The sequence below is a fragment of the Leucopleurus acutus genome (assembly GCF_964270905.1).
Source record: "Leucopleurus acutus genome assembly, chromosome: 17".
Lineage (NCBI taxonomy): Eukaryota > Metazoa > Chordata > Mammalia > Artiodactyla > Delphinidae > Leucopleurus > Leucopleurus acutus.
Genome location: NC_139159.1, coordinates 10243078 through 10270833, shown reverse-complemented (window position 1 = coordinate 10270833; position 27756 = coordinate 10243078). Strand labels below are relative to the sequence as shown.

At 37.9% G+C, this 27756-nt stretch overlaps 1 pseudogene across 1 annotated transcript; it reads left to right on the top strand.

Annotated features, from left to right (window-relative positions):
* Positions 1-715: 715 nt before the first annotated feature.
* LOC309974398 (ubiquitin carboxyl-terminal hydrolase MINDY-1-like) lies at positions 716-26450 on the top strand (annotated as a pseudogene). Its single transcript has 6 exons — positions 716-796; positions 4323-4441; positions 10488-10609; positions 19405-19514; positions 21399-21494; positions 25647-26450. The product of its transcript is annotated as a ubiquitin carboxyl-terminal hydrolase MINDY-1-like (transcript).
* Positions 26451-27756: the final 1306 nt, after the last annotated feature.

The following is a 27756-nucleotide window of genomic DNA, read 5'->3' as shown; positions in this document are numbered from 1 at the left end:
CCTTCCTGTCTGTAGCTCATTCCTTATTGTATTTGCCGTGGTCTTGTTATCTTTCCATCGTTCTTCAATCTTCTCTATCCAAAAAGTAATGCATTATTCCACAGGGCATTAATCCGTTTTAATATGTTAAAAATCTCCTCTGAAATTTGCTGAGGTTGAGGTGTGCTATTTAGATGAATTTGACCCCCTTTATTTTTTTTTTTTGCATGCGGTACCTTTCAGAACCTTTATATGCTGAATAAATTCTGAGTGTCAAAACTGAAGCATAGTATGTGGAAAAATGTCTCAAACTTAGGCCATCGAGGCTTCTTTCTTCCATTCGGGAAACAGCTCACAAGAGTCCTGATCCAGATGGCATTTGGGGGTAAATTCTGTCGGTGTCATAGTGCCCTGAAGTTACACAGCTGGGGTCAGTGGATAAGAGGGGCTTAACACACGGACATACATACACTACCAAATGTCAAACAGATAGCTAGTGGGAAGCAGCCGCATAGCACAGGGAGATCAGGTGCTTTGTAACCACCTAGAGGGGTGAGCTAGGGAGGGTGGGAGGGAGACACAAGAGGGAGGAGATATGGGGATGTATGTATACGTATAGCTGATTCACTTTGTTATACAGCAGAAACTAACACGCCATTGTAAAGCAATGATACTCCAATAAAGATGTTAAAAAAAAAAAAAAGAGGGGCTTAACAGAAAGGGGTGGACATAAACCATGTCTGAAAACCCAACTGCCCAGTCCAACTGCTTTCTCCAGAAGAACATCCTGGACACAGAAGGAACACATTTTTGTCAGGTAAGAAGCAACAAATCAGGCACCCATTCACTTAATACCCAGTCACAAGTATGCTCAGCTGTACGATCAGCTAACTCCGTCAGGCTTACTTTACAGAGTTCTGAAGCATGAATTTTGTTTGTAAAAGCACCTGGAAAATGGCAAAGCATAACACCAGCACGAGAAACTGTTATCGTTGGATGCAAACATACAGTGAAAAAAAAGCACAGGATCTAACTTCACAAGTATGTGACCCAGTTTTGCAATTATCAAGATGTGTAAACTTGGGCAAACTGTGTGACCTCTATGCGTCTCAATTTCACCATCTATAAAATAGGGATAGTCATGCCTACCTCAAAAGTCACTGAGAAAGTTAAATGAAATAACATGTTTCAAAGCTAGGATTGTGCAGACAGGAAATACATAATTCTAGTAGGGTTTCTTGCTGAGAAATATTCTTTGGGGTCTGACAACTCCTGAAACACACTGAGAAAATGCTAAATAATGTTCCTTCTTATCCAGGCCTCGAGACTTTAGTGCCACTACATTTATCAAAGAAAACTCAAAGACATAATAGTGCTAGAATGAAGAGGTTAGGTATTGGAAGTAGGGAACTAGATAAAGAAGTAGCATAAATGTGAGTCATCAAAGTAACCTCAACTCTCTATTAACCCACTTTGTGAAATGCTCTGAAAATTACCAAATATTCCTATCTGGGATGATTTTAGCTGTGTGCCATTGTTTGACAGAGAAGCTCTATTTCATTCCTTCAAAGTTTCCTGTGTTGCTTGTATGATTTCTCCAAAAGACCAAGGAAGAAGAACAACTGCTATTCAAATCAATCACTTAGATATCAGAATGTGATATTATGTATGTCATGCTTTTATATTTAGAGTAGATGATATTTCTTTTCCATAAGCCTGTGGCAAAACACATAACGCACCCTTCATTAGCAATATTTGTTGCCAACTAGAGGGAAAAGGCTTCTTTGCTGTTCCAGACTCACATCTCCCTCCACACGTCCACTGAAGTGTACAGGAAGATGTGAACTTGGCCCCAAGCCACAGAAAATGCACATAAGAGAGAAAGTATTCGACTTGTTAACAACACCATAGACGTGCAGATTTTGTTTTATTTTTTCTCGAAGGAGATGTTTTATTTTTTAAGTTAAAAATGTATACATCCAAAAGAGCTGATAAACCATTTTCCCATCATAAAAAGGGGCAACGTAACAGATTCTTTGCTTCAGAGCCTGCGCCCTCGTCCCCTGCCCTGAGAATCCTCTCTCCAATCCTCCCCTGAGGCTTCTACCTCCTCCTTTTTTTAGATCTTGGCTCAAGTGTCACCACTTCAGAGGCGTTTCCTTGACCATCCTATCTAATCAGCTCCCTGCACCCTGTTCCCCTATAGGCTCTACTTACCGCTTATGTGTTTACTTCCTGATTAATTGTTTATTGTTTGTCTCCCCACTAGGCCTTTTGTTGTTTCCACTGAAAAATTGGTAGATGTTCTACCAATAGTTGAGTAAAAATGTGTACAGATTTAGACTAATAGCTTTTTTGTGTTTTTTGCAATATGATAATAATTATTGAATATATTATCTGTATTACGTATTATGTGTCAGATATCATTCTGAGCCCTTTGTCGGTACAATTTTATTTAATCCTAACAACAATACTATGAGGTTGATACCACTGTCATCCCCATTTTAAAGCTGCATTTATTCAATAAGGATAAAGAACTCTAGAAGGTCAAAATCATTGAGTAATGATTTTCCCACTCAGTGTAGTGTAATCTCGGAAAGTAACTTAATTTTATTGAATGTTGGTTTCCTCATCTATTAGAGTGGGATCATACCTCCCGCTTGGAGCTTCTGGAACATTGACTAGACAAGGGCATAAGCCTGCATTTTCAGGGACAAATAGGTGTACAACAAAATGAGAATATTCTTTCTATGTCTTTATTCCTCTATTTTTCACCCAGTTCTCCTCAGTGATGTCAGTGGAATTTGCTTAGTCTCCAGACAGCTCAAGGCTGGTTACAATCCTATTGTAAAATCTTATTCAGATGGTAGGTCAGATTCAGCTAAGTCAGATATTTCCAAATATAAAGCACTCCACGCTCCGAGTGAGTCCTCCCCTGGAGTTGATTATTCGTATGAAAAATGTGGGTTAAGCAAGGAGGAAGGCCCCCAGTAGGTGGGGATTTCCCTGAAAATAGAACTTCCAGATTCTGTGCATGGCAGGTATCCATGAACTAGTAGACACATGAAAGGGCCAGCAAGGGCCAGGCATCAGGAGAAGGTGCTTAGAGCCACTTGCCTCTGACTCTGATTCCCTAATATAAGTCTTTACAAGATTATATATTTAAATTGTGGCTACAAATTCAGCACCTGAGCCATATTGCTGAACCCCAATATAAAGCTCAAATTGTGAACCATTGGAACTAAGTTGATGATAAAAGTCCATATAGCTAAATATATTTATATGTGTGGGTATATATGTAATATATGTGTATGACATTGTATATGTATGTATGTGTATGTGTGTATATAAATGCATGTACATATAAGCGTTACAAATACATATTTAGAAAAAAGTACAAAGAAAAGTACAGGCAATCTTGCTCAGGATCATAAGGTCAGTTTGCAGCAGACGTGGGATTGTAATTCATGTCTATCTGACTCTAATGCTTGTTCTATATTAGCAGATGACCATTTGCGGTTAACAGTTATACATACACATAGGGTAATAGTCATTCTTTTTTTAAACACTTAACTAATTGTCATTAGCCATGCTGTATGTCTCATATAAGCCTCTTAATTGGTCTACAATATAGGTGTTTTTAGACTCACTTTACAAAGCGAAAAAGTGACTTCAAAAAGTTTATCCAAGGTTGCGTCACTGTTAAAATCACAGTCTCAAGGCCAAACCATGTCTCCTTCACCCACGCCTCACCCAGGCTTTCTTTTCATTCTTTCCTTTTCACTATGTTGCTGTTCCTAATTTACTAAGTGTACAGTAAAATCAGAACTGAAAACATGTCTTTACTTTCATCATGTCCCCTCCAACATGCTGGAGCTCACATACTTGTACTAATCACTCATGTTGTCTTCTTTCTAACCGCATAAAAGTATTTGATTTATTAATGATATGGTGGGAAAATGTTAAAAGGAAAAGAAGTCCAGAGGTCAAACAGTTTCTATGTAAACTCCACTGCCCCTTCCCTATTTGGCTACTTTATAGTAAATCAAATCCACTTTATATAATGAAGCTTGTCTTTATTATCCCATTATGGCTGCCTTAGCAAGGAAGTAGCGTGTACGTTTCAGTTTTAGGTCATTTGTAATTATAAAAAGATATGCAGGAAAGCCATGTACTTCTTGTATGCTTTTAAAATCTTCTCCTTTGGTTGTTCATCACGTTTTTACTGTTTTATAAAGAAAGTGTTAGAAAGCTGTGTTTTTATTGCCCTGATGCCTTTAATAGTACCTACTGTGAAACTAAGCTGGATACCTGATTGATGCCATTCCTACCTGTCTGGGAAGATAACGAGCAAACATCGAGGGGTCTGTTCTCCAGGTGATGTGTGCATGGAACTCCCATTAATGTTAATGGGAATCCTGCAGCTAAGCACGGTGACTGGAGACAAGAGGCTGAGGGTGTGGTAGGTCCATTAATACTTATTTCCTTCATAGCAGCTGGTTGGAGTACAAGAGGTAGGCAGTCCTTTTGAAGCTAACAATCAGCCATATTTAAAAAGTGTAAGATAGGTAGATGTGTTGTCAATAAACTCTTTGTAGAAAGTAGACTTACTGTAAATTTTACTATAGAAAAATTTCTTATGAAATGCTTATTTTTTGAATAATGTTTTCATAATTCATCTTCCTCAAAATGACTATAACAATTCTATAAAGAATTGTATAGGGGCTTCCCTGGTGGCGCAGTGGTTGGGAGTCCGCCTGCCGATGCAGGGGACGCGGGTTCGTGCCCCGGTCCGGGAAGATCCCACATGCCGCGGAGCGGCTGGGCCCGTGAGCCATGGCCGCTGAGCCTGCGCGTCCGGAGCCTGTGCTCCGCGGCGCGAGAGGCTACAGCAGTGAGACGCCCGTGTACAGCAAAAAAAAAAAAACAACAAAAAGAATTGTGTAAAGAATTTTGATCATTGGTGGTTAATTGAAAAACGGATATGAAATTTAAGAGCCAAAAACGACGTAGTTAAAAAGGTTGGTGCCATAAACTGATTAAAATCTAGACAAGAGAAGAAAAGTATAATACACAGAAAAGACGAAATTCCATGCTTAGGCAAAGTCGTATTTTTAAATAATTCAGAGATAAGATACATGTATAATTGTATATGTATACATATATATGTGTGTGTGAATCAATCCACTAGTAAAGCGACATATACAAATATAAATTACTTAATTTACTCTGTAGTACTTTCTTAGGTCTAGGCATTATTTTAGACACTCACACTGACAGACTGGGGTCTTCGTCTCATGAAAGTTATAATCTAGGGGGATTATAAAGTAGAAAGGAAGCTTAGAAATAGATATCCAACCTTTATTTTCTGCAGATGGAAACTGACGCTCAGAGAGATGCATTGACTTGGCCATTGACACAAAGCTAGCTGATGAGAGAGCCAGTGTCCAAACACCAATTCAAAAACATTAAAGTGATAAATAAAAATAACTCCCAACCTTTATTTGCATAATCAGAGAAAATATGTTTTAAAAGTATAAACTTTATAAGAATGTATCTATAGATAGATAGATAGACAGACAGCAGCGGGAGGGTCTACAGCCACAGAGGGAAGGAGGGGAAGGGAGTGTTGGAGGTCAATCTCAAAAGATAGTTTGACGTAAGGCGTTCGATACTCTGTTGAGGAATGTGGGCTCAATCTTAAAAAGGTTGAGGAAGTGTTACAGGTTAACACAGAGGCAACATGATCAAATTAATATATTTGAAGTGATATTTTGATGGTTGTATGAGATGGAGTGAGTCAAGAGTCGGCAGAGTCATCAATTTGGAAATATATGTGATATTTGATGTAGGGATGCTAGAAAAGGTAGAAAATGAGTGAAAACAAATGAATTTTAATTGACAAATATTTGATAGTGGGAGAGTGAGGGAGATTTGAGAAAGCTTTTTGAGAGAGAATGGCATTTCATGAGTTGTCAAAACCCAGGGTATGGGTGAAGTATCTCAGGGAAAGTGAAGAGATCTGAGAACAAGATGCTGAGGATCTCAGGTATTTATCGGACCTACTGAGCAAGGGGAAAAGTCCTGTGGAAATAAATTAGGAAGAGTTAGTATCTGGGGTCTTTTGATAATTTACTTCATATGATGAAAATATTTCATCATTATGGATCTTAAAAATAATGTATAAAACTTAAAGATTACACTCTATTGTTGTAGATAAACTGTTGGCTTATCAGAACCTTCTTCATTAAGCCACCTGAATTTAATTTAATCAGCAGTAAATAATAAAGTTCATTTGCCAGCCAAACCCTGAGACTGATACATATCAGATTGAATTTGAAAGTGCTCTGAAGCACTTGTGGAATGCAAGCTGGTATCATGAGGAGCCCACCCTCACCTTTCGTAAGAAATCATACAACAAACTTCATTCATGTCGTTCACTGACCCCAGAATGGCGCTGAGCCTAGTAGACACACAGAATATATTCTAACTTCACTTTGACATTTGAAGCATATCAGGCCATAAAGATAAGCTACATATCAATCCAGTGGTACGGAAACTTCAATCTGAGTGTACTTTAAAAAATTCAGATATCATGATATGGGATATACTTTTTAATTGCATTACCCATTTTAAAATGAGTCTGTTATAAAGTCTTGCCTCATTACAAACTAGAAGTTATGGTGACAGAGCAATATTTTTTACTGTCCAGATAAAAAAAGAATTCCTAATTCTACCCTTTTCTGGTGATGCTGTTAGTTGCCTGGGGTCTCAGTGGCTTCACTTCATTTAACATGAAGAAGTAAAAAACTGACATATAACAATTCCCTGGAGGGACTATTCATAATTGTTCTTTTTTTCATTTAGTAAAAGTTTTTACATTAAATATAAGGCCTGTAAAATATCAGTGTTCTTTTCTAAATAAACACACTAATTTATGTCTTATGGCAGAAAGCTGTAAATTGAATTTACATTTTCTATGTGCACTCTTTTTTGCAGTCTTAAAAAAGAAACCAGGATATCATCTTATCTAGTCATTATCAAATGCTTTATATAATAAATATTTAATAAACTCTTCATTGGATTCTTTTTTTTTTTTTTTTTTTGCGGTACGCGGGCCTCTCACTGCTGTGGCCTCTCCCACTGCGGAGCACAGGCTCCGGACGCACAGGCTCAGCGGCCATGGCTCACGGGCCTAGCCGCTCCGCGGCATGTGGGATCTTCCCGGACCAGGGCACGAACCCGTGTCCCCTGCATCGGCAGGCGGACTCTCAACCACTGCGCCACCAGGGAAGCCCCATTGGATTTTTTAAAGCGCTGTTATTGTGCTCTAATTCACATACAATAAACTGAATGCACTCATTTTTAAGTGAATAGTTTGGTGAATTTTGATATACGTCTACACCTATATAACCACCACCCTAATCAAGTTATACTACATATAATCATCTCAAAAACTTTTTTCATGCTCTTCTTGTTGTCCCTTCCTGGGAATCCCCTCCAGCCCTCCCCAGGCGCTATTAATCTGTATTTTATCGCTATAAGTTAATATTACCTTTTTAGAACCTCATGTAAATAGATCATACAGTATATATGCTTTTATGCCTGGCTTCTTTCACTCAGCATGTTTTTAAGATTCATCCATGTTATTTGTGTATCGATAGTTTGTTTCTTCATATTGATGACTAGCATCTTATTGTATGAATATGTCACAGTTTGGACAGTGGGGTTCCACTTTGTGGCTATTACTATTGTGAACATTCATGTTCCAGTCTTTTTGTGGTTATATATGTATTTTTATCTCTTGGGTAAATACACTCACCAGATGATTTTTGCTGAGTCATATAGTGAGTGTATATTTAACTGTATAAGAAATTGTCAAACTGTTTTCTAAAGAGTATAACCGAAGAGCAAATATTTCCATCAGAGTGTTCTCAATGTTCCACATCCTCATTTAGCCATCCTAGCAGTAAGTAGAGGTATACCTCCTCAGTTTTAACTTCTTTTTCTCTGATTATTAATCATATTGGACCCTTTATTCTTGGGCTTATCGAAATTTGTGTCTCTTTTGTGAAGTATCTGTTTAATTTTTTTGCCCATTTTAAAAAATTATCTTTTTATTACTGAGCTGTGTTCTACATGTATCCAGGACACAAGGTTTTTGTTGGGTGTATGTATTATGAATATTTTCTTCCAGTTTGTGTTTTGTTTTTACATTTTCTTAATAGTGTCTTTTGAAGAACAGAGGTTTTCAGTTCATTATTTCTTTCCCTTCGTGGTTAGTGTATTTTGTGTCCTGTTAAAGAAATCCCTGCTTAGAGTTGCAAAGGTTGCAAAGAGTTTCTCCTGTTTTCTTCTAGAAATTTTACATTTGTACTTTTATGTTTCATTCTCGTATCTATTTTGAGTTTAATTTCATGTATGGTGTGAGGTAGGGTTTGATTTTATTGGATTTTTCATACCAGTTGTTCCAGAACAACTTGTTGAAAAGATTAATTCTTTACACATTGTATTGCCTTAAAACTTTTATCCAAACTCAATGGACCTTATATATGCGGGTCTATTTCTGATTTTCTATTCTTTTTCCATTGATACATATGTCTATCTTTATGCCAATTCCACACTGTTTTGGTAATTTTCATTTTATATTAAATATTGAAAGTTCTCCAAATGGTTCTTACTTTTTCAAAATTGTTTTAGCTATCCTAGGATTTTTGTATTGCCATATAAATTTTTAGAATCAGCATTTACATTTCTTCGAAGAGCCTGCTGACATTTTAATTGAATTGAATGTATACATCAGTTTGGGGTAAACTGACAACTTATTAATGTTGAGTCTTCCAAACCACAAACGAAGTATATCTCTCCATTTATTTAAGCTTTCTTTAACTTTCACATGACACTGTTTTGTAGTTTTGAGTGCATTTTTGGGTTAAATTTGCCATTAAGTTTTTATACTACTGATGCTTTTATAAATGTTATTTAAAAATTATATTCCTGTTGCCCATTAGCATTGGATTTTTAAAACTTTGGTCAGAATATGTTTCTCCTCTGCTCAAAAACTTCTAATGGTCTCTGAGTTCACGTAATAAAATCTAAAATCCTTCTGAGCTAAAGTATTTAGTCCCATACAATCTTGCCTTTGCTGCCCTACTGACCTCCTTGTACTTCATTTACTCTGCACCAGGCACCATGACCCCCTTGCTCTTATTTGAAGATGCCAAGCAGTCTTCCACCCCAGGGACTTGCTCTGGCTTTTTCCTTGAAACACTCTTCTGCTTAGATTCACAGCTGGGACTCTGACTCTCTGTGAGGTCTTCTCTGACTACAGCGCATTAAAAACGCACCCCTCTTTTCTGCAAGTTCAGGCCTTGCCTATTCCCTTATCCTTGCTGGATTTTATATCATCTCACACTCTCTATATTTACTTGGTTATTTTTCCATTTCTTGTCACTCCCACCATAAGCTCATGAGGGAACAAACGTTGTTTTGTTCACTGCTGTGATCATAACTGTGCCTGAATATTGTAGTTGGCACGCAATAAATACTAGGATGAATGACCTGATTATGAGAATTATTTCAACTATGAGGGCAGAGATCAGACTGCTATGAGCTACAGGGTGGCAAGGCAGTAGAAGAAAGAATAGCTAGTGAATAATGTCACTCCTTGTGGACACTTGTTTGAGAGGGGCAACTGGGTAAGATGGAAGCTGCTTGCGGAGCTGGTGTTTCAATCCAAGCTAACCGAAGCTTGGAGGGCATTTGATTTCTGGATTTAAAAAATATAGTGTTTAAAATATGAGAGCTACTAATAAGGGAAAAAGAATTGATTAGTCACTCGGATCTATTAAAATATGCTGAATTAATTTTAAAGATAATAGTAATTATAATACAGTCTGTTTCTTACAAAGACATCAGTAATTGAAAGATTATTTTTTAAAAGTGTAGAAAAACAATTCTCATCTTCATTGTACTGAGATGCAGAGATACAATGATGTTTTTTCTTAGGCACACTGAGTGGTAAAACTTGACTTGCATTTTATTCTCTTTCAAGTGCTTTCTATTTCAAGTCAGATTCATGAAGTTTCAGAATATTCATGTATACTGTGTCCTACAAGATGGTCAACATGACTCCCCATTTTCCTGTGTAATTTGGAGTTAAATTAGCACATTTGGTTAAAGGTCTGTGCTAATGGTACCAATCTAATTAGTTTGTTCCCCATAGAAAGCAGGGAGCTTTGCTTTGTTTTTTACCCCAAATTGCACCCCAGTGGCCATTTTGAAATTGTATGACGGTTTTACACAAGGATGTCATAAGGAGGAAATGTGGATGTCTTAGTGAAATCCATAAGCTCTCTTCCAGATAATAAATGTGCTACGCTTTACTGATGCTGAGTCCGTCGAGTAATCTTCACATGTTAATTTTATCTAGTTTACTTGTCTGCCTTTTCATGTGGCATCTCTTTGTGGGTACTTCGTAATGTGAAACTTATCTGGGCGATTCACAGGCCAGGTGAAGACACCTTTGCGTTCTATTTAAGGATGCGGCTAGAAACTATTGTGAGAACTTCGTCTCTTGAGGAATGCCATGGCCTATTTACTTTAGAATTCACAGATTCTGAGCTCTATGGTATGTTGGTGAATTTAAAACTCAGAAAAACTATTATTCTCTTATGCATTTCTTAATCTGTGTATCTAAATGCTTTTTTAGAGCGTAATGGATGTCCAATCCTGTCTCCTATGTTGGACATTATACTCCTTGTATAATGGAGTATAAATTGGAAATTATACTCCTTGTATTTTGCTTTCGTCGCTTCATACTTTAACAAATTAAAAGGTGGCAGTACCTTTAGTAATCTCACCATGATATAGTAACAAACCCTTGTGCTCTTATACAGGATAAAGAAGAAAGTGATAACTAGGATAATAAACAACAGGAAAAAAAGAAAGAGGGGGAGTCCCTTTAAAATAGCCCTCGTTTAAGGCCAATGTTGGGAGCTTAGAAAAGGAGAGAGACAACCATTTAAAAGTAACCTTCATTCCTAAGATCTTGAATAAAACCTAGTCCTCTTCCAATATTTTTAGTATAGCACATATGAGTTTTTGATATTTCACGGAAACAGAAATTTTTAGATAGCAATAGTGGCAGCAGTAAGTAGGATGCCAAGGATTGAATAAGTGTGGGATCCATGCTGGAGCCTGAATAGACAGAGGACTTAGTGAGTGACTGGATGTCAGAGCATCAAGGGTGATCTGCCAGCATTCTGGTCTAAGTAAGAGCATGGAAGGAGTTGCTATTAACTGAGATGAAGAAGACTAGAAGAGGAAGAGATGGGGCAGTGGTAGATGATCAGGGATGGTTTTTGATATAAGTGATCTTGTAAGACATGTAGCTGGAGATCTCATTTTGGCACTTGGATTGAGAATAGATATAGGCTGGATATATAAATGGAAGACTTCTTGGCAAATGGATAGTATTTCAAGCTATACAAGTGAATGAAATCATCTAGCATTGGCTTGTGGAAGCATCAGTCCATCTCTGGCTTCATCCTCCCATGATGTTCTTCCTTTGCATGTGTCTGTGTCAAAATGCCCCCTCTTAAAAGGACACCAATCCTATTGGATTAGAATCCCAATGACCTCATTTTAACTTGATTACCTTTGTAAAGACCCTGTCTCCAAATAAGGCCACATTATAGAACACTGACTGAATCAAGGGAGAATAAAGTCCCAACAGCAAGTTCACAGGGTGCCTGTTAAGATCAGAGCTAATCTTCTCTTCTCTGGAGACTCTGAATGATGTTTTAGAATTTTTTTCAGTAGGTAACTCCAGTTCTGATATTAATTCCCATGTGTGGTTTTCCAACACCACCAAGCAATTCTCCAACATCAGCTGGAAGTCCTACAGTTCAACTCCATTCTGACACTATCTACCTGGAGGTAGTATCAGATCCCACAAGTTAAGGGCTCAATCCCACAGGAAAGTCCCCCACTTTAGATGCCAATCGCAAGTCCATGTTGTTAACTATAAATAGGAAATCCCCATGACCCCCTTCTTGGGGTTAATTAATTTGCTATAGCAGCTCACAGAATTCAGAGAAACATTTTACTTACTAGATGACCAGTTATTTATAAAAGGATATAACTCAGGAACAGCCAGATGGAAGAGATAAGTAAGGCAAGGTATGGGGAGTGGACACAGAGCTTCCAAGCTCTCTGAACAAGCCACTCTCCCCAAATCTTCACCAGCCCTCTTAAAGCTCTTAACTTCCTGTCTTTTGGGGTTTTTACAGTGGCTTCATTACATAGGCACGATTGATTAAATCATTTGCCACCAGTGCTTGAACTCAATGTCCAGCCCCTCCACTCTCTGGAGGTGGGACTGAAAGTTCTAACCCTCTCATCACAATGTTGGCTTCATTGGCAATCATCCCCCATCCTTAGGTTTCCTGGGGCTTTCCAAAAGTCACCAGCATAACAAAAGACACCTTTTCTGCTCTCCTTAGGAAATTTCAAGGGTTTTAGGAGCTCTGGGCCAGGAATGGGGACTAAAAGCAAATACATATTCCTTATTATAAATCACAGTACCACAATAACATAGTCACATGGTTCAAAAGTGAAAAGCTTCCTTCCTGTCTCTCCCCTAGTCATCCAGTTCCCCTCTCCATGGGTACCTCTGTCATTCTTTTATTTTGTATCCTTCCAAAGATATGTTAGGCTTATATAAGTATTTATAAGAACATGTGAATATATATTTCCCTCCTTTATAATACAAGAGGTGGCATGTTATAAACACAGTTTTGTGCCTTATTTTTCCCTAAATAAAATATTTCAAGTTCTCTCCATACCAATATACAAACAACTTCCTTATTCTTGTTTATAGCTGAATTATACTCCATTTTCTGGATATAATTTATCTAATCAGTCCTCAGTTGATGAGCACTTAGGTTCCTTCTACTTTCCTAGTAGAAAATATTCTGTCATGAGGATGCCTGTGTGTTATTTGAATGTGATCAAGTTTATCCATAGGATAAATTCCTAATAGCAGAATTACTAGGTCAAAAGATGGTGAGCTTTTAATTTTGATGGACGTTGCCAAATTGCATTCTGTATGGGTTTCAGCAAATTGAACCTACACAGTCCAAGTGTAAGTTGGACCCCTTAAATCATGTAAGATTTTTCTCCAATCTTATTTCAGCCTTAAAGATAGCTTGAAAAAAAAGGGAAACTTTAATCTAATTCTTAAATTATTTAAATAAACTTGAATTTAATGAGAATTAAATAAATAAAATCATAAAGCAAATTTGTTCAGCATAGATAACATTTCCAAATATTGACTTTTTCCTTCCCTCTGGTGTATATTAAGTTACATGTAACCAGCCAATTTCCTTTTGGTGTTATTATAAAAAGATAAACAAATCCTTAAGTAAAATTTTAAAAAGGACTCCATGAAGGAGTCATTTAAATTAGGATTAAATTTGTGAATTTTGATATGGAATAAAAGTATATTTTGTTGTTTGTTTTTTTCTGACAGTCTATATAAAACATTATATTGTAAAATAAGTAATGTTGAGAAAAAAGACAGGGAGAGAATTACTTAACAGTGCACTTTATCCTACTCATATGAAAGTAAGAACTTCGTTGTAACTTTGACTCCTTATGAAAGAAAAACGATTTCAGGGAGCACATTTCTATGACCAGAGTCAGACGTGAAAGATTAACCACAGAAGCAGAATCAGTGTCCTGTGACTGAGGATGAGACAAGGAGGACTGATATTTGGAGTGTCCAGGAGAAAAGACGCATTGATGCTTAAAGGAAGAGTTTTGCAATATCTAATAACGTGATTTTTTTTATCTGGAGTGATGTAAAGAGCCCCTTAGCGCCCAACCAACTTTGTTTTCCTTGGACAATATTTAAAAGGAAGTGGATTTTGCTCGATTTGACCCAGGTGGGTGAAAGGGAAGAGAACAAATAACCAGAAATTATATTAGCTAAGACTTGTGGGCTCCTGCCTGTAGACTTGTATGGAAAAGTTATTTTTTAAAAATAGGCTTAAAAAAAAAAAAAAAGTAAGATACTAGGCTAAGCACAAATTCCAAACAAATAAGGTCAGTAGGTCTCTGTGAAGCTTATTCACTAAAATTTGACCGGATCAACCTTCTGAATCAGCTCTTCTTGAAAAAAGTATTTAAAACTCTATCTAGGCTTGGAAGCCTGGCCTGATGAGCAGCACACAACAGCATAAAGCACACGGGGGTGAGCTTATCCACTGACTTATTGCCTGTCTTTGGCCAAGTCATTCACTGACTATAATTCTGGCCACTTGCAGAATCAACACAAAGGAACCCTACATTCTTTTCATCTCAGGGAGGATTTTACAGAGCTAGGCCTTAAAATTAGTTTAAGTTAGTCTAAAATTCTCGGCACAAGTTTCTGACCATATGATCATATATTTACTGACAGGATGCACTTAACTTTGTCCATTTTGTGTGAGAGTACGTGGAACCTGTTTGTGGATACAATGTATTTTAGTATATTTAAATTCATGATTTTTTTTTTCCTGATAAATTGATAGGTTACTGTGAATAAAAAACTAATTTCTTCTTCTTCAACAAAATCTCAGCCTCAAGATCAAAAGATTTCCTCTGTGTTAAAAATGATTCCATTTAAACATCATTCATTAACTCCATGGAATTGATAGAGTTTAACACTTTGTTTGCTACTCAGGTCACATTCTTTTTTTCATGGAAGAGCAAAAAAAATGAATGAATATTCTCACTTAACTTTCAGCTTCAGGCTAAAATGTATTATGCACCGTAGTTTGGTTTTTAAAAATAATCACCTTGTCACAGTTCAATGGCAAAGTGAAGTCAACTCTGTCAACAGAGACAATTTGAGGGGAAAAAACAGTCTTCACCCCCTTGAGTATCATTTCGTTTGAATGCTCCTGATTTTCTACCTGCTGCTTTTTTGGGAATGCTCCATGGGACAGTATAATGAACTCTAAAATCCCACACACGGAAACCTCATCCTTGCTGGCAGCACAGAGCTGACTGGTATGGATGTTCTCATACGTTGTCCCTATTTGAACACTATATTTTATGTACATAAAGTGCATGTCTAGAAGATTCCTTTTAAACTCCACAGGCACAGAAAAAACCTGGATCCTCATATGTCTACCAATGTATTGCATGAATATATTAACACCATCACATCACCAACTGCTTTCATTGTTTTCCTGTAAATGGAATCATAGGCAGGATGTACATCACTTTCGATGTATTTTTCAACATATCCCAGAAGAAAGCAAAAGTGTTTGTTAGAAAATGCTTAGGTGGGAAAATAAAAGTAGTAGACATAATCTATGATAGCAGATATTGGCAATTGAATGCAGCTGACAATTTTTTTGATAGGGAGGGGAGATGGGGTTGTAGAGGAGGTTTGGATTCTATTACTTTAAAACTTATTCTCCAAGAAAGGCCAGAACGCTTTCCACAATTTTGTGTTGATTCTGTTTTTTTAGCGGTACGCGGGCCTCTCACTGTTGCGGCCTCTCCCGTTGCGGAGCACAGGCTCCCGATGCGCAGGCTCAGCGGCCATGGCTCACGGGCCCAGCCGCTCCGCGGCATGTGAGATCTTCTCGGACCGGGGCACGAACCCGCGTCCCCTGCATCGGCAGGCGGACTCTCAACCACTGTGCCACCAGGGAAGCACTGTGTTGATGCTTCAGAGGCCGGGTACTTTTCAATTGACCTCCGTCTAAAGCAGATGAAAAGTAAATGAAGATTATTTCTGAAGAAAATCAAGATGTGTTTAATGGCTAGAGTGGTTCAGCTTTCCTGCCTTTCATTATTATTGTTTTTATTTTAATAGAGATCAAAACCTTTGAAGAATTGATACTACTCTGGCATATTTTCAGATATTGCATAGCAAATAAGTAAGTAAATCAATGAATGAATGCGTGAAGGCAGATAAGGGAATCCTAAGGTCCTACAAATGACAGAAAAAGATTATTCCTCATAGGAGGATTGATACAATTAATATAGGTTTTTCTTTAATACTGTATTTTTTTGCCCTGGTCTGGGTACCCTGTGACAGTTGCTTAAGCTCTCAGAGTCTGGGGTGACCATGACCATAGGAATAATGTTGTCCAATTCCCATCTTCTGATAATGATGTTCTGAGGTCATATGAGATTTATAGAGACTTTGAGGTCCTTAGGAGAAAAGCTTAACACGAATTCAAGTGGCAGTCACTGCCAAGAATACATTCCACCCAAGAAAATTTTGGGTTTGATACTCTTAAGTTTCAGGAGAACAAGGTAAGAAAAACTCATATTATGAGAGCAGGCAAAAGCCAGCAGTAGCTCAAAATGGTTTTGATCCAAGAAAGAAATTGAATTGAGCTGTGGTTAATGAGCAGAGTAAGGCTAACTGCAGTGAATTTCATACAGGTCAAAGGCAGCTTTGTAGACAAAAGTCCCAAGCTGTCTGTGTTCTGCAGCTCACCATGAATTTTTTGTTGCAGAATCCCATACACGTGGACCTACATTTCTAGGAGATTGTAATAAAAGCCACCAAAGCAAGTGTGGGCAACTCTGCAAATTAGTAAGCGTGTCTATAGATAGCTCCATAAATGCCAAATAAATACACATGTGAGAGACATATGTAGTTTGTGATTATTTTAAATTCCATTTTACAAACTGATAAACTTTCTGGACAGAGTGAGAAAGATACGCAGGTAGTACAATATTGTCAATGTGAGAAGGGTTAATGAACTAAGAGTATTTCTGTCATGGTTCAAAATGGCCAAGAGTTACACATCTTTTAACAAAATCCAGTTAGGTGGTCAATTATAGACTTGGCTCAGTTTTTCATATCATGTCTCCTTTTTCTTCTAAGATGGTTTAGTAGCAGGACAAACTTCTTGTGGTCATTGAGAACAAAGGAAGTGAAGGTTGTATCTCATTATGTGCCTTGAGTCTCCGTGCCCTTCCACCCCCTCGACTTTGCTCATGAAGCACCTTGGATGTACCTCCATCACGGCACTGACAACACTGATTGAGATTGTGTGTTTACAGCCCTTCTCCTAGAGGACAAGGGTTTCCTTCTCGCTATCACTAGTGTCTGGGGATTAAGTCACTTTTACAGAATAGGACTGAATGTTGTCCATGTGCTCAAAGAAATAGCGCTAAGCAGGTGTTCTTAAAAGGAAGGTCATGCAACTTTAGTCACAGCTTAGGAGAGCAGGCATAGACATCACTAAACTATTAGGGTAACTGTGGTCTGCATTAATAAATACGGATCAATGAAAGGTAATGGTACAGCTGGACTGGTAAGGCCACATTTGGAGTAATGTGTCTATTTCTCAGTAGTGCGTTTTGGAAGGTCTTTAGTGTACAATGTAATTGGAGAAAGGTTTAAGGAAACTGGAAAAGTTCAAGCTAGAGAAGCCTTTTGGGGGCATTACCTTTCTTTTGATTTTGTCAGTTTCTTATGAAGCAAGATTATATTTGTTTTTTGTGACTCCAGAGGAAAGAATTAAATGAATAATGATAGATAAAGCACACATTTAGCTGTATATTAAAAAAATATATTTTTCATTGTTTTAGCATTATAAATAAAAATAAGTACATAATTCTATCTACCATTACCATTTTATAAATGTAATAATGTTTTCACAATAAAATAGAGTAGACATAGTCTCATAATAGAGGATAGTCTGTTAATATTAATAAATGTAACTTTAAGAAAAACCCAGAACATCATTCTTATTTCTCTCAATTTCTCATAAGCCAATAAAAACATAGTGAATTGTCCCTGATGTAAGGCCTACTTTGGGGAGCCATTGGCCTCAGTTACATTCCTCTTTTCCTCTCTGAGTCTTTAATTCCATGAATTCAATAAAAGGCAAAGGACAAATGTTGGTAGTGATTTTAAATCAAAGGTTTAAATCAAATATTTTTTAAGTCTAAGATTTAAAAATTAGAGTGTGAAAGCATTTTTAATCCCTTATTAATGGCTAAACAAAACATTAATCCCTCAAGAACTGGAAGAGAAAGGTAGGGTTGAAACATTTTTCTCACTTGCTCTAAAGCCCTCTAAGATGCATCCAGATATTTCTTCTCTTCGCATTAGGCTCAAACTAGATGTTGGTGCAAATTGGTTAGTAAAATGGACTTTTCTGCTTTCTCATTTTCTCTCCATTCTTTGGATGAGCCGACTGGTTTAAAATATCAAGAACTGTAATGATAGGCCATAATTTATATGTAAGCATTAGCAAACTCTAAATAAATGGTCCTAAGAATTGAAGAATTTAGTCAGCATTTTTCAAACGTCCCGTAGCTTTTTTCAGCTTAAAGAAGGGTGAAGCTACACAGAGATTTAATATCTTCTTCCACTGGAAAGTAGCCACCTTTCTATCCAATTGTAACTAAAGAAAATGTATTTAATTTATTATTTCAATTTACAGAAGTGCATCTATAGCCTAAACCTCAGTGTAATACAGAGTATATATTTCATTTCAGTAAAGAAAGACTGAACTGAATCAATACTTGAAGGACCTGGAACTGTATGGAGGTCAACAGACTCTGGATCAGTCGAACTACCTAGCATATCTGAGTGTGTGTGTGTGTGTGTGTGTGTGTGTGTGTGTGTGTGTGTGTGTGTGAGTGAATGCTTGAGTATGTGTACGTTACTCATTGCCCTGCATTTTTTTTTTTTTTTTTTTTTTTTGCGGTACACGGGCCTCTCACTGTTGCGGCCTCTCCCATTGCGGAGCAGAGGCTCCGGACGCGCTGGCTCAGCGGCCATGGCTCATGGGCCCAGCCGCTCCGCGGCATGTGGGATCTTTCCAGACCGGGGCACGAACCCGTGTCTCCTGCATCGGCAGGCGGACTCCCAACCGCTGTGCCACCAGGGAAGCCCTGTCCTGCATATTTTAAAGTGATACACCTAGGGGTGTTATTATCTGAGTGCACAAAAGTGCCTGTGAAATCTGATACATCACCAACCCTAGTCCTCACCTCCATCATCTCACAGGTAGTTAGCCGGCTCTTTGAAGTGGAATCATTCATTTCAGGGTGTTACTCTTCACTTTCTGGAATGAACAATTCTTACATTTAAAACAATTAGTTTCAATCTGGTTTGCAGGCTGAAGTGGTTTATTGGAACGTTGTAAATAAAGTTTTATGTTTCTTTAAAACCTTCCTTTAGAAGAGGCCGTGCTACTGAAAAGAAATCTTTTTCCATGAAGCTTTAGGAATTTGAATAGCAGCTATATCACTCAATACCGTTGTTTAAACATCTCCAAAACCTGGGTTTCTGTTATCCACTAGTCTGTTTATTTTGTTTTTTGTTCCCTGTCCTCCAAGTTCTTCTCAAAACCTTTCGTATTCTCAGCAGTTTTTTGTTTTTTTCTTTTTTAGACTCAGAATCAGGGTTGTACCACAGCACTCAGGAGGACAGTGAAAATATCTCACTGGAGTTCAGGGACATGATCAAAGTCGTCTCCATAAAAGTTAGTGAAAAGCACGAGGTAGTCCAGAGGAAGTTTCCATGCCTCCTTCGTGGCTTGGCCCTGCAGCTTTGCGATAGTCATCCAGAATAGGATTAGCAAAAATGAAACTGTCTCCAACTGAAGGGTGTATATACTTACTTTCACCTTTTGTGAAAACTCATTACTTCCTGATATTTGCTGAGATGTAGCCAAGCTGTTTGAAATGCTAACCAAAATAATGTGCGAAATCCTTACTAACGAAAAAGTCCCCCAGACACAGTCACATCCAGAATCAGATTTTACTGCAAAGTCATTTCTAGAGATTTATTTGGAACTAAAAAAAGGAATATTCTAATAACATATTACTAAAATTATCATTTAAAACTAATATTTCCCTTTCGAGAGTACTCTGGAATTCTGGACATTTTAGCTGATCGATGTCATTTTCTCTTCAGTTTAGGGAATTTTCTGAGATTTGAGGCACAAGTTCTGAGAGCAGATGCTAGTTCATGTTTTCAAGGCAGAAATTTTGATATTTCAGGATAATTTGTTTTTCATCCCTAATCACTTCCATGCTCATTTGATCTTAGACTCTAAATAGACTCTAGCTCAATCAATGAGCCTTAGACCATAAGAACAAGTGGAATATTCAATCTGCAAAGACAGAGAGGAATGGAGAGACTGATGAAGAGGTTATGAGGGGTTCATTTATCAGCAGAGAAGGAGAAGAATGAGGCGCACTGTCTGAGGAAGGTACTAGATAACTACCATTGAGGGGCTAGCAGAAGGACTCTTGAAATATTCTAGACGTATTTTTTTCTTGTACACAAAATAAGACTCTCTATGACAGAGTCACTTCCATGGCCTTCACTTGCACATAAAAATTGAAATTCCAAAGGCATTTTCCCTTATTTCTATTATTTCTAAATTATAATCTGATATGCTAGGAAAGAAATGAACATACAACTATCTAATTTTAATTAATGTACTCATTTAACAAATATCTAACTTTTCTCTCTCCCAAAGATTATCTTTTCATATATGGGAATATTTAAGTGGATTATAATTTTTTTCTTTTACCTATAGAATGATTACCAATGGTTGTTCATTCCTTTGGAGTTGTGAATCACTTTGAAAAGCCCAACAAAATGTTTAGCCCCTATCCTAGATAAAAGGTCAAACACACATACAATTTCAGAAACTATTTTATGGGCTTCACAAAATGCTTCAAGTTCATCCATGAATGCTTAAGAGGCCCTAGATTAGAATAAGATAAAATTGTAGCTTAGGTGACAGCTTACTATGACTGAAAGAGTTTTTGTTGGTGCCTTGGAAGTAAAAAATAGCTGATAAGGTCCTCAGCCCTGGTTGTAATCTTTAAAAATGACATAATTTATGGGCCTGTAATGAATGTTCAGGATTTTTGGAGTTTCACCAACTTCAATTTTAAAGTGAAACTTTTTCATTGCTATCCTTTGCTACATTTATATGAGAAGTGAGAATAATTACCAGTGTGCTTTCCAAATGGAATCCAAGTTAATTTCTATTAGTGGCAGGATGTGCAATATCATATGTAAACAAAAAAGACTACCTAATTAAAAGATTTCTCAAGGAGATTTCAATTTTCTAAATGTTGGTGCTCATACTAAATAATATGTCTCAATCGAGCCAGCTTACATCATTGCCAAGTTTCTGTCATTTGGCAGGTTGTTCCAGCATTTAAATTCACATATTCAATGAAAAGAGCTTTGCAGAAAATGACATTTTTCTGAGTGAGCAGTCTTACCTGCCATCCATGTGTGAAACAAACTATTGCCCCACCCCAGTTATCACTGGACAGCCATTCAGCCAGTCATTAAATACTGACTCAATGCTTACTACGTGCTAGACATTCAAGTACGGTGTACAATCTTTGTTTTAAAGGGCTGTGACCTACTGGAGGGGCGACTAGGATTTAGTGTGATGAATGTTATTATGGAGAAATATGGAATCAAATTTAGTTCCCTCATTCAGGCTTGGGTATTAGGGAAGATTTATTGATCCCATTCATGTCTAAATGTAAACATAAAGATGAGTAGAACATAGTATGAACAAAGGCAAAGGTATGTGGGAAAATGAGGATGGGAATCGAAAAGTTGCTCTGGGAGCTAAGAGGAAGATGTAATAGGCACAGAGTACAGAGAGCTAAGGATTTCGATCCCAAGAACAATGTGAAACTAGTGCAGAATTTTAAGCAGAAAGACATGCACTGTTTGGAAGTTTAGAAACATCACTCTGGCTGCAGTAGAAAATAGAAAGTTAGATGCCAGTGGAAAATTGTAGGTGAAAGATATGGGTGACTCTAGTAAAGGTAACAAATGTACAAGAGTGGAGTATTGAATAATTTGTCAGAATTAACAGTTGAATGATTTTGGAGAGAGAGCAAAGAGTAAAAAGTGATTCCCTCTTTTCTGTCTTATGTAAGTCCATAAATAGCAGAACAATTTACAATGAGTGACGTGCTAAAAGAAGAAGGTTTTGGAAGAAAAAAAAGTGAGCTCAGTTTGAAGTATGTTGAGTTGTAGTTGAATATGGAAAATCTAGGTAGAGATGCCCAGTTAGTAGTTAAATATTTGGATTTGATGTTGTAAGTAAGACCTAAGCTATAAATATAGGTATGGGTGTTATTCATGCACACAGACCAATGAAATGATAAAAGACAATGAAATTAACCAGGAAGGATGGAAAGAGAGAGGGGTGGAAAGAGAGAGAGAAGGGGGAGAGAGAGAGGGGAGAGAGACAGAAAAAGAGGGAGAAATTTAGAGGGAAAAAACGACGGGAATGGAAGGGAAGGGAAAAGAGGGATGAAATGCAGATTCAAAGACAGAATTCTATAGAAACCATTCCTACAGGGGATGGTGGAGAAAATGAATCAAAAAAAGAAGGCTTAGAAGAAGCAGCCAGAAAATAAATAAAAACCCAGTTGTCCAGATGCCATGAAAAATGAGTGTTTCAAGAAGGCAAGAATTACCAACAGAGCTATATCCTATAGAGTTGTCACATCCCAATTAAAATAAGCATTAAAAGAAATCACTGAATTTATCGATGAATGTCATGAATGTGCCCGACAAACATGAGCTTTTGAGAACAATCCTAATGAAGGTGAATGCAGAAGCAGAAGCATTGTGGATTGAGAAATGCAGTGAAGGAAACTGTGAATGGAAACTGCTCTCCAAGCGGTTGTCTGTTAAGTGGGAGGCAGACAATACCAGAAAAAGGTTCACTTAAAAAATATCTTCCATCATTTGCTCAAAAGAGTTGTATTTTATCATATATGTAAAGCAAATTGATAGCAGCGGTGTTATTATTGCAAAACTAAAGTCCCAAATATAGGCCTGAGATTAATTAGGCCTTGTGTATTATATTTTCCTTTCCTCGTTAGGAAAATCAGGAAGTTTACAATCCCTGTGAATGCGATTTGGCTTTTATTTTCAGGTGTAATGTCAAATTGGGTACAAGAGTCAGAGACAGATAAAAGGCAGAAGAGAAACCCAAGCATATTTCTCTTGGGTGTCGGTCAGCTGAGGTCCTCCCTAAAGGATAAAGGTAAGCATATTAAAATGAGAGTGCCTGCTGTATTTTAATTATTATTTCACAATGTGGGATCACTGGCTGGAAGGCCTGGCCAACTGAGCATAAGCCCTTGAAACAGTCAAAAGGCTCAGGGTAAGGAAGTGAGTTCAAGTGTGACAAAATCTCCCTGTCCCATTGGGTTCCAGTGATCAGAACCATGGTAGGTTAGAGCAGCCGACCACGATAAAGGTCAGCAGAATCTGGGTTCCTATGTATTTCTGCAGCACCCACGATTAGTTTATGCAGAAAAGTACATAGTAAATTTACACAGCACAAAAATTCTGATCATCGTGGTCTTTAATGTTTGTTAGTAAAATGATGGACTGAATTCTGCACCCAATACTGACCTCATGCTGTAAATGTGTAAGTTGATGAGCTAAGAAATTTGTCAAACTCATGGTGATTATTTTTCAGCTTATAGCAATTTTAATTCATTGGTCACCTCATTGAGTGTACCATACCATGCTATGACAGAAAAAAACTATTTAAGATAATTAGGTAAAAATTCTTTGATCATTTGCATTCAAATAAGGGAAGTGATCTAAAATATTTTGAAACCTCTTTTCAATATAATTAATTGAATTAGTATCTAAATCATATTTTCTTGCGCTTTTTGTTTCACAAAATCATCTAACATATATCATTATAGTGGCATTTGTTATCTCTTTTTTATAGCTAGGGTTTTTTTGTGGGTTTGTGTGTGTGTGTGTGTGTGTGTGTGTGTGTGTGTGTGTATCTGTGTGTGTAAGTATATGGGCTGAAGCTATGGTAGAAGGTTTAAGAGCTTGGGATCTAGAATCAGACAATCAGTTCTGCTATGGACTAGCTGGGTAGTCTTGAGTGAATTACTACATCCCTCTGTGCCTCAGTTTCCTCATCTGTAAAAAGATGATAGGAATGGTACTTATTGCCCTGAGATGTTGTGAGGATGAAATGAGATAACTCAAACCTTGATATAGTAGGCATTCAAGAAGTGTTAGCTCATTTTGGCCTTTGATGATTTCTCATCCTGCAAAGTTGAAAGACACAAGGGAGAACTGGTTGGTTAGACTTGAGTTGTTAGTTAGGAACCAATGGTTGGACAAGAACTGAAAATATCTCAAAATCCAGACCTTCTGGGTCTTTTCCTGCAGATAACAGAAGTACAAATGCTGTAATGTCTACAGCAAAAACACTAACATTCTGGGTCAGTGGAGGACTCCAGTCTCAGGTTTTCAACTAAACTTGATGAAGAAAAACCTGGCCCGCTCCTCCCTAATTAAATAAAGCTCGCAGTGGATTTATCTGGCAACCGATGCCTTAGGTACAGACATAGGAACCTTCCTTAGGGACCAAGAAGCACCTAGTTATAAATAATATTAAAAGCAAAACAGGGCTTCCCTGGTGGTGCAGTGGTTGAGAGTCCGCCTGCCGATGCAGGGGACATGGGTTCAAGCCCCGGTCCGGGAAGATCCCACATGCTGCAGAGTGACTGGGCCCGTGAGCCATGGCTGCTGAGCCTGCACGTCCGGAGCCTGTGCTCCGCAACGGGAGAGGCCACAACAGTGAGAAGCCCGCGTACTGCAAAAAACAAAACAAAACAAAACAAAATTGGGGATTGTATGAATTTAGAAATACAAATAAATAAGAAAGATTTAAATTACCATAGGAGAATAAAATTTCATCACAAAGTGATCCCTACTACTAATATTCTGGTATAAAGTGTGTGTATGTGCAAATTTACATTTACAAAAATAAGATCACATGGGTCATATCTTATAATCTATTTTTATTTTGCTAAATAATATAGTCATTTTTCCTGGATATTTATATTCCATGGAATATTTATGCAGCATCCTTATAAAGAGTTGCCTATGTTTATTTAAAGCATACATCATAATCTATTTAACCACCCTATTATTGAATATCTGGTTTGTTTCTATACTTTTGTTACTATAAATAGCACTGTGATGAACATCTGGGCCTACTAAATGTTAGTGTGTGTGGATGTATGTGTGTATTTGTATACACACACACGTTTACACACACATATTTCAGGTTCTCGTACGTAAAGATGTTCTCTACTCTCTTTCTCTCTATCAAATGTTAAATATTTTCATTGCATCATACCTTAAAGGTAATATAAAAGAAGATGAAGCTAGAAATAAAAATGAGTTATATGAAATAATAGCATTTAGGGGAATTCCCTGGTTGTCCAGTGGTTAGGACTCCACTGTCACTGCCTAGATTCAATCCCTGGCCAGGGAACAAAGGTCCTGCCAGCCGCCCAGCACATCCAAAAAAAAAATTACAGCATTTACACATTTTTTAGACAGTTGCTAAAAGGAATATTGAAAACATTAAAGGCCCACTTTGAGCACACAGTAAGAGCCAATACAAGACCCAGGTAACAATTTTATGTAAAGATGCCACAGATACAGGCCATATCTATGCATATACACATGTGTGTGTGTGCGTGCGTGTGTGTGTGTGTGTGTGTGTGTGTGTGTGTGTGTGTACGCGCGCGCGCGCACTGCTCCTTTGGGAGGAAGTGATCACATTCGATGGCTGGTGGCCCAGCTTGGAGACTGCCTCCTGTCCATCCCGCCCCAGAAGCCAGAGGGACTTAAGCTTCATTTTCAGAAGAATGTGGGGGGTGCCACGTTCCACCCAAGCTGGGCAGAGTCTGGGTGTCCATGTGCAATTTCACAGGTGTCTCTGACCTTGAGTATTCCATCTGAGTGCCATATCTGACCTATTCAGTGTACCTCTGTCGCATGGCTGGCTCGTTAATCCACAGAGTCCTGAGGCCGTGAGCGCAGTTGGGAAACTGAGTTACACCCAGCCGGCAGAGATGGTCACCACCTGCAGGCAGTCCAGCGACAACAACCTCGTGACAGAAAGCCCGGTGTCAGAGCAGTCCGTGGACATGACAGCGGCCAGCGGACCTCCACGGTCTGTGTGAGCTAGCGGCAGCTGCCAGCGAAAGCAGACTTAGCATCTTTTCCCAAAACAACCATTTTAATACCATGATTAAACACAGGAGTCACGTGCACCTACTTGTCACCAACCAGGGCTTTCTTTGGGAGGAGCAAGTGGGGTGGGAGAGCACGAACGATGTGGATGAAGACAGCTGCTTCTGATGACCCCTAAGTCATCCCCTGCAGAAGGGCCGCGGAGCAGAAGGTGGGATGGCTCCCTAGAAAACAGCATCAGGTGGACCAGGATTACCTGATCGCCTTGTCCCTGCAGCTGCAGCAGTAGCCACCAAGCACACTGGGTCTCAATGACTTGGCACTGGCCCGGCAACTTCAGCGAGAGAGGTACCAAGAGCAACAAGTTGTCCAGCCTGTAGCAACGCAGGACCTAACGCTGCGGGCGTAGTTGGGGAGGAGCCACCTCTGGACCTGCAGCTGGAGAGCCAGAGCTGCAGCTAGAGTCACCTGTAGCCCCACCCAGTGCTAAGCTTCCTCTTTCAAAGGATGTGGCTAGTTTGCTTGCTTCCCCAGCTCAACTCCTGAGATGCGTTCCTCCTGAAAGAACAATGAAAGAATCTCTACATAATCTGATACTAACTTCGTCATGGCTTCGATTGAAGGAGATGTAAAAATTGGCAATTTTGAATTTCATTATTATGAAGTTTGGTTACTCTTCCTAGATCCTGTTGGTTATATTTTAGTATTGAATGTTAAAAACAATTTCAATAGTAATAGTGGTAATGACTGTCTATAAAAACGTTCAAAAGTTAATCAGTTTCAACAAAAGTGTTCACAAAGATACACTTGAGACTATCATCAACAAAATTTCAGAGACCAGATACTTGTGTGTGTGTGTGTGTGTGTGTGTGTGTGTGTGTGTGTGTGTTTTAATCCATGAGAAGATTTAGTCTGGTCTGCCTGACATAAGGGTGATAGGTTTCTATTTCTTAGTCTAATTAACACCTTTAATCTTTTTTTAATGGTTAGGCATTCTCTCTTTGGTTTTGAGGCATGCTAAAGATAAAAGCACGGGAGGCTGGAGGTTAATCCTTCCTGTTCTTTATTTCTTAATTTCTGCCATGGGGACTCCCTTTCCATCATGCCTATTTATTCAGGAACCCTGACAATATGCTTTCAGTAAGAGATGGTTTAGAACTACCACCCAATATTACTATATATTAAATTATAGGGGCTGTAATTAATAACTGCTAAATGAACACAACTCCAATTTCTTATATATCTTTTTTTATTATTGTGCCTAAGAAAGTAATCAAATTAATGCTTTTAGAATTAATATTGAACCTAAGTAGCACTATTCCTAGAATAATTCTAGCATTACAAAAATGGTAAACAACCCCAGATTTTGTTAATCAAGGATGTTACAGATGAATACAAGTTTATTGATGATGATTTGCTTCTTCTCACTCATATAAAGAATATTGAATTTCCTATGGTATCGATAGTAAAATACATTAAACTTTGGCATTCAAAAATCACAGAGATTTGATTTTTCATCTTAGAACTAAGAATTTTTTAATGTCCTAATATGTCTTACATAAGATAAAATGTTGTAACCATTTGCCCCAGTAGCAATTTTATTTTAGAATTTTGGAAAATATACTGAAATTTTACGTGTAAAAATGGACTCTCGTTCAGAATTGCCCATTTGGAATTTTCAGCAAACTACAGGTTTGTAAGTGTTTTGAAATGAA